Genomic DNA, 8,781 nt, shown 5'->3' on the forward strand with positions numbered 1-8,781 from the left:
TTATGATAAAAAAAATAATAATAATTTGCTTAAAATATGATATAAGTTTTTATATATTTTTTTAAAATTTTAAAATCAAAATTTTAAAATCATAATTAAATATTACTACAAACATATATTTTTAGATCCTTTCAAAGTCTTTCATATTATAATGGATTTTCTTTAAATTATTTAATAATATTTAATTATTTTAAAAACAATCATATTAATCCTACATAATATTATTAGTAAAAAGTAAATAAAGACATAAAATTAAGGCATCTTTAAGTATATCTTATTCTTTGTTTGAGACATTGTAGTATCTTTGTATTTACCAATATCTATTCTATTTTCTTTTTGTTTCCATACAATTTTTTTTTGGTATTATACTTCTGATATTTTATTTTTAAAAATAAATATTTAAATTTTTACATGTATATATTGTATTTTTTTATAATTCTTTTATAATTATAATCTTAAAATTTTATAAAAACCCTTATTTTAAATATCAAATTTCAATATTTTTTTGTTAATAGTAAATATTTTTTATAAATAAATTAGAATCTAATGGGAATGAATTTCTATTAAATCTCCTTCATCTCTGTCTATAATATTAAATAAACATACTTCTGTTTTTTTAAGTATTAATATTGATTTTTAAAGTTTTTTTTAAAAAAAAAAAAAAATGAAACTATTTTTAAAAAATTATAATTTTGTAAATAAAAAATAAAAGATATAAATATATAATTTAAATTAGAAATTATGTATATTAACGTTGTAAAATATAAGTTTTTTTATATTACAAGAAAAGAAATAACGTTGATACAAAGATTTTTGTAGGTATTGTAGAACCTAAATTCAAGTTAACAAAAATTTCAATATAAAACTTTTTAGAAACAAGAAAAAATGGAAAATTTAAAATTTAAAAATATTATACAATAAATAAGGTTTGGTTAAAATAAAAATATAAGAACCACATTTAAAACTATATATATATATATATATATAGATACACTTAAATATTTTAATTTGGTTTTTTCATGTTTTTAATTTTTATTTATTATTTTTACACACCAGATCTAATAAATTATTTTATTTAATAAAAGATTTATTAGAATCTTTTTTCAATTGTTAAAGATGCTTTATCTAATACTGCAATTAAATTTTTGTGCCTTGAAATGATTTCTTTAATTTCTTATTTTAATTTATCTTCTATTTTTTATATTTATTTAATATTTAATTTCTCTTTACTGATTTTTTAAAAAATTGTCTTAATAATTTTAATTTTTTTATATTATAAATATATGTATTTAGATATTTTTTAATTTTTCTTAATCTTTACGGTTATTTTTTTTGGTAGTGACTTTATAATTTTAATTTTTCTTCACAACTTCAATCTTTATAAAATCTCTTCTTAATTTTTAAATATATTTATTTTTTTAATCTTTTTTAAATACTTCTAATTATTTAAACATGATTTATTTTTACTTAAACCTTTTTTAGGCATACATATTAAAATTTTAAAATTTCGTATGATTTTACTACTTAATTTAAGTTTTAAAGACATTCTTTAAGGTTTTATTAGGATTCATTAAGGTTTAATGAAACTCTAATAAAATTCTCAAATTAATCCTAATCAATCATAATCTGTTCTTTTAATCAGTTTAAAACTCGAATACTTATTAATTTAATTAATAATCTAAATATTAAATTTATATGTATCTCATTCTTATAATTAAAAACTTAGATCATAAGACTTGAAGAAAATTCAATATACAAATTGAAAGAAAAATCTCATAATCTACGCATGAGTTATCTATCTTCTTTTTCTAATATTAATGTCAATTTTTTAGAATTGATAGTTCTTTCTTGTATTTTTCCTTTTCTCTAAAAACTTAAAAATACAAAAAATAAAATAAAATAAAATAAAATAATTAAACTAATAGGTTGCTTAAAATTAAACAAATCATCACTAATCTTTAAAATCCAATTTTTAAAATTCTAAACTACTTAAATTTTATTTAATTATGACTTAAATATTTAATTTAGTTTATTTTTATACTACAAATTCAACATAATATTTTTTAAAAATCCAAAAATTTGCACATATTAGTTTGCTTTAAAACTTATAAAACTCTCTAAAATATAAATCATTTTTTTTCACAAACTTAGAGTCATTCAAAACAACCTTGACATTGCAAAACTCTTGCAAAGTTTTTAAATATTCCAATCACCTAAAACTATCAATTAAAATATGAAAGAATAGCTTTCATATCAACATATATGTGTGGTACTTTATTCATAAACTTTATTCATACATATATGTGTGGTACTTGCAATAAACTTGTTTAATACTTATAGAAGACTATTTTTAAATCAAGGCTAAAAACCAAACTTCAATGCACAAAATAATAATGTATTTTTTACTATCTCCATGATGATTATTCTTTACTACCTTCATAAATTTTATCAAAGTGTTTTAAAATAATTTTTTATTATCTATTTTTAAATAAGCATCTCTATAATATTATATTTTTTAATTTTTAATTTTTTTTATCCAATAGCCATATTACAACATAAGAATGCACTCATGTTGTACTTGCAAAAAATCCCACTCATCACTCTTGAAAAAACAAAATTTCATTCGACTTCATACCTTGTTAAAACTTGCCATCTACTGCATTTGCAAAGATCCTACTATTATTTTCTTAAAAAAAAGGTTTATTGCAAGTACCATATATATATGTTTTAAGAAGCGATGATGTAAGATAGAAGTTTATACTTATTATAAGAGAAAAACAAGAAGAAAAGTGAGATTTTAAATGCAACTTGTAGAGGCCCAAAAAATAGAAGAGATTTATAACATCATCACAAATTTTAAGATGGAGGAGAAAGAAAAGAGGGAAGAAGATGTTGAAGGATTATTGATAGATGCCAATTCAACAATCGAAGAATGTTGTATTAATATTATTTTATAGAAATCATGTAGTCTTAAATTTTATATTTTCATTATATAAGAAAACTATGTATATATATATATATAAATATATCTATATATAAGAAATTTTTCCTAAAATAGTTAAATATTATTTTTATATATTTTTAAATTATATTTATATTTATAATATATATATATATTCTAATTTTTTTAGAATTATAGAAATAATTTTAAATTATTATTTAAATTTATTTATTTATTAATATTTAGATTTATTTATAAAATATTATATTTTATTTCATTTTATTTAAATAATTTTGAGTTACTTTTTTATAGAAGCATATATATAAATTTTTGCATAAGATATAATACATTAAAATGTTTTATAAATATTAGACTTTATTTTACTTTTTATTCAGGAATATTTTTTAAAATTTAAACTTCATTACTAGACTTAAAAAAATAAATAATTTTTTATTAAACTATTTTTATAATGATGATATTATACAAATAGTGCTTTTATTCTACTTAGAATTAATACTATTTATATAAAATTCAGGTATTTTATATCGAAAATTGTCTTAAATTATGATCAAATCTATTAGAACATGTAAATGTTTCAATTTATATTTAATGTTGCATATTTTCTTGGAAAATAATAAGACTTTCAAAACTTTATTTTATGATATGTAATTTTTAATCTTCTTATACACTAATACTTTTGAAGTTAGTTCTTACCTTTTTTAACTTTTTTAAAGTCTTGTTCTTCTTGCAACAAATGCCTATATTACTTAAGTCAATACAAGTAAATAGTAGTAAGTAGAAACAATATTTAACATATAATATCTTCTTTAAAAAGCTTCAAGAAATTTTAATAGGTGTAGTTTATATATTCAAACTTTTATAGATATGCCATGTCGCTACTAAATCTTATCCTATAAATTTTTACTTTTAGAAAATTACATTGGAAGTAATCTATAAATTGATATTTATACTACAAGCTTTTTTGTCTATTAAAAGCATCCATAAGACCTTCTTGGTAGCTAACATATATAAAGATAAAACTAAGACCATCTTCAATCTTAATAATATTCTTTTTTTATTCTAATCTAGATTTAAAACTTTCTAATTTTTATTTGATTAGTTATAAAAAAACTAGTTTCTTTTTATTCTATATTTATTCTATATTTATTTATTTTATCTCTTTTTATGTTATAAGAGTATATTTTCTTATCAAATTTTTAATTTCATTTATATCTTTGATAATTTTATAATATATTTTTAATTTTTTAAAAAATAATAAATATATTTTTACTATTTAATATTAGGTTTGAATATTTAATTGATGATAAAAATTTATAAAAATGTATTCATGATATAATTATTTGAACTAAATTATAAAACTATTAAAAATTAAGATGACTTTTAAGTTATTATATATATTCCATTATTTTTAATCTTTCTTTTATCATTACAATATAATACATCTTTATATCAATATATAGTTATTGTATATTTTGCTAAAATCTATTTGATTATCTACTCTTTTTTTGAATTACAACTTTGTTTTGTTTAAATACTTTTGTTGATATTCTTTCTATATATTGTCTCTATTTATTTTCAAATACTTTCAAATCTAATTCTAAATAATGATATTTATTCTACCATAGTATTATTCATGTATATAATTAATTTCTATTCTTTTTTTGCTTGATCTAATTGATTAAATTTTGATAAAATAAAATAAAATAAATTAATTATTTTAAATTTTTTATTTTAACATATAAAAATTTTATATATATATATATATATATATATATATACAAAATATATTTGTCTATTTATTTATCTATAAAAAATAATTGATTTTAATGATGTGTAAAATTAGTTATAAAGTAAGTTATATGGAGAAGAATATATCTACATACAAGAAAAGAAGTCTCTTGCTACGACTTTGTCACGCGGTTGCCGCTTTTCAATATGCCATCCAACACATTTCTAGCCTTGTTCCATGTTCCAACCTTATCATCTCCCATCCTCATTCGTAGCTTCCAACTTCTCTATTCCTCCTATTTTCCAACCTCCTTATTCCCTTTGTTCCTCTATTCCTTTATTTATACTACAACATCATGCTAGATTGATAAAATTTTCTACAAGGAATTCTATTAGAACTTATTGGTTTTATTAGGCTCCATTTACACTACAATTCCATGCTAGACAAAACAACTCCCTTCATATAGTTTCTCTGATCACATAAGGACTGCTTTCACACCACAACGTCATACTTAACATAGTCTATGTTCATATTCAAGGAACAATAAATTTTATATATAGTATATATACTATATATACAATAAAAAATATAAAGAAAAATATATTAATATAAATTTATAATTAAATAAAATTACAAATAATAGAACCAAAAAATAATCAAATGAATAATTGTTTCATTTAGCTTGCTAAATGGGCTCCTTTTCGTATATATATAATGCTTAAAAGTTTTAATACATGGTAATTAAGTTATGTCCAAAATATAGTTAGAAGTAGTTAAAACTTTTATCTTACAATTGGCATAACTTTAAGAATACGTGGACATATTGCATATAACCAAAGTGTGTTACTAAGTAATAAACCTTAATCAACATTTTACTAGAAAAGATTTTTTGACAATCAATTCAAAAAAAATATATCTTAGATACTTCCAAAATATTAGTTGTATGCTTTTAAAAATCTAAAAGAGACAACTTTAACTTGAATAAAGTTGAAAAAAATAATAGTTGTCTAAAAACTAAGACAAAATATCCTATGAATAGATAAAAGATGATACAAAGTAGAGAAGGTTGTCACTCCTTATGCAATTTGTTGGCGCTTTCCAAAACAAACCTCTCCACTTGGCTTGAAGATGATTGTTGCCTAATAGACTTTCTTCTATAAGCTGAGTTCCTAACTACATGGCTATGTGTTTAGAATGTTGTCTGCTTGATTGTGAACTGTCAAGAAGGCAATGGTTAAAGAATAGAATTTTTTATTTCATAAAGGATGCTCATTCTAAGAAAGAACTGGACATATAGAAGAATGTGAGTAATTGTTGGGGGTTTTTACCAACGTCTAGGTCATGTGCTCAAAAGAAGCAGGTACAATGTGGGGAAAGTAAACCTCCCGTTACTTTCCCATTTCACACTGTTCAGACACATGTTCGTCCCACCCTTGAAGTTGGTTGCTTTAGTGGCTCTCCAGTCAGAGAACCAAAACAGGTGAGCAAGTTTGAAACTTTAGAACCTGGTCAAACACTTAGAACTGTATCAACAATTTGTCAACACCCTTCTTCGTTCCAGCTGCCGACAGGTGTGACCGCGTCTAGCTTTCCGGTAGCAGCTGCAACAGTGACCATCGACGTTGTTGCTCTGGCTTATCAGTATGGCCAAGGATCTGACTCAACACCGTTTCTCAGGTTGGCAATAGCTCAGGAAGTTACGTGCATGCGAGAGATGTGCAACCCATCTGTGTCAATAGAGCTTCGGGTTGATCGCAGACTAGACCTGGTCGTAAAGTAAGTTGCTGATTTTCGCACGCAATGGGTGATACAGTGTGGTTATGTTGCGAAAAGTGCGCCGAGAGTTTCCATCTTCATACATGGCTACTACCAGGCCGATACTGTAGTTCGAACAGATTTTCACAATTGAAACTTAAGGTGAACTGATCGAACAACTCTTGTTCGAAGTGTATATATTGAATTCTGCTATGCGAAAAAAGTGACCCTCTTATGTTAAAGAAACCTTACAGGTAACTTTACGATGCCTTAGTCATGTTCTGTTTTCTGCACAATCTCATGCATGGTTTGGTTGTAGACTCACGTGCAGCTCGTGGTGTTGTTCATGTTCGGGTCTGACGCTGTATGATCTTTGGCTTGAACAAGTTAAGTGCGTTTACCAATGTTTTGACGGTGTCATGGATCTTCACAAAGGCTTAGACATTCAGATCGCGTTCTTCATCTCACGTTTCAATGAGTTGGTTGGAGGAGAGTGCTGGAAACAGCAACAGAAAAGGGGTGGCACGAGAAATTGATGCTTTAAGTTGAATGATAAACGCATTCGGAGCTTTGTGGGTACAGCAAAACTTTGCGTGCTTTTTGGGTGCGACAGATGTTGACGTTCAGAATTCTCAACAGTATGCTTAGAGCTAGAATAGCGGGAGAGGTGTTAGACACTTCCTATACTTCTGAAAGGTCAACAGTCAGATCGTTAAAATAAGAAACGTTACATTAAGAACATGCTACTGTTTAGCATTAAGTAAAGCAGAGTGGTTTCCACGATGAGAGGGGGAAACAACAATAGAGGTTATGATCAGACTTCCGACTATGACAAGGGTGTGTTTTGCTGACAGGTAGGATGATTTTGGAGAATCCGCTGCCATCTTCACAAGGCCTGCCCTCTCAAACTGTTCGTCAGGATTGTGGTGCTCCATGCCCTGAAGCTGTACAGGCTCCCGGAGTGTTACGCCTGCTCAGACCGCAGAAGGAGAGCCTCATGTCAAGTAAGGGGACCCCGCGGTCAACTTCTGGGACTGCTCCCAGGAAGCATTCTTCCTGAGGGCTTCATGTGGTCATCCATCAGCCGGCAGGTCCGGCGACACCTAGCAAGGTGCAATCTACACGAAACGATGTTAAGCAAGGTCAGCAGGTGGAGCAATACCAATACCGCAAAGTAAAGAAAGTAACGATTCAAACGGGTGGCTCCAAGAATGGGTACTCGGTTACAATCCAGCCTTCTACATGTCTCTTATCCTTGTGCAAGTTCAAGATGCTAAATGTTTTTCAGTTGGGGATAATTCAAAAAAGTTTGATTCATGCAGTTTCAATTGTGTGCGTACCTGTCAACAGTCCTGATTATCCTTCTTTTCGGGGATGTGAAATTCCATGTGAAGTTCCCATCAGTAGCTTAGGTGATTACTTTTCATTCGCAACTTAATGGATCAAATTTCCTTGCAGATCGAGAGTGTGAGATTATGGAGGACGTTGGGATTATTAAAATGAAAGCGCATTCTGGTTCTAGCTCTAAAACAAGAAAAATTTAGTAACTAGTGTGTTACTAGTAAGAAATAAGAACTTCTTATTGATATATAAGATTTTACTTGTAATTAAGTGTCATTGTTTTCCCGATATTCTTGGCGTATTCTGTGAAACCAATAGGTTATGGCCCACGATTCGTCGTTCTGTAAATTTTTTTATTTTTATTTTTTATTTTTTTTATTTAGAGTGCTAGATCAGAGTGCTAGATCTTGATTAATTCGGCGGTTTACAACCGATTTAGTTATTTTGTTTTGTTTTCGAGCAATTGACTGCCTCAGAAATAATATCAGAGTGATTGACTTCTTTAAGAGCAATTGATCAAGCGATTAGAGCAATTGAGCGGCTGCACCAATATATTTTTTAAGTTTTTCAATTGCAGTTTTTGGAAAATTCGCAGTGCTTATTTTTCCACTCAAAAATTCTTGTTCTTTCGATCATTTTCTTGAACTTCTTGTTTTACACGCATTACATTTTTCAACTTTCCACTCATTTTCAGTTTCTTACAATTTGATCCCACATTGAAATTTTATCACAATGTCCATCAATAAAGATCTAATTAAAATTCAGCATTTCAATGGTTCCAAATTTCACATATGGAAGTGGCAGATCAAGAATCTATTCCAAGCAAAAGGGTACATCACTCAAACTTCTTAGAAATGAATGCCCAAACGATTTGGATTACAATCAAGATAAAATACACAAGCTCCATCTGCAAAATCTTCAGATTCTAGCACTTCTCAAATATTCAGAAGCTTCTTATTCAAAATCTAAAAATTATCATTCAAATGATTTATAT

General features: G+C 26.0%; 1 long non-coding RNA gene across 1 annotated transcript; it reads left to right on the forward strand.

Annotated features, from left to right (window-relative positions):
* The first annotated feature begins 6,372 nt into the window (after nucleotides 1-6,372).
* On the forward strand, nucleotides 6,373-8,363 carry LOC112295517 (uncharacterized). The gene is made up of 3 exons (XR_002973663.3): nucleotides 6,373-6,700; nucleotides 7,301-7,661; nucleotides 7,905-8,363. It is a non-coding gene; the product is annotated as an uncharacterized LOC112295517 (long non-coding RNA).
* The last annotated feature ends 418 nt before the right edge of the window (nucleotides 8,364-8,781 follow it).

This window comes from Physcomitrium patens, chromosome 18 (assembly GCF_059467195.1).
Source record: "Physcomitrium patens ecotype Gransden chromosome 18, ASM5946719v1, whole genome shotgun sequence".
NCBI lineage: Eukaryota > Viridiplantae > Streptophyta > Bryopsida > Funariales > Funariaceae > Physcomitrium > Physcomitrium patens.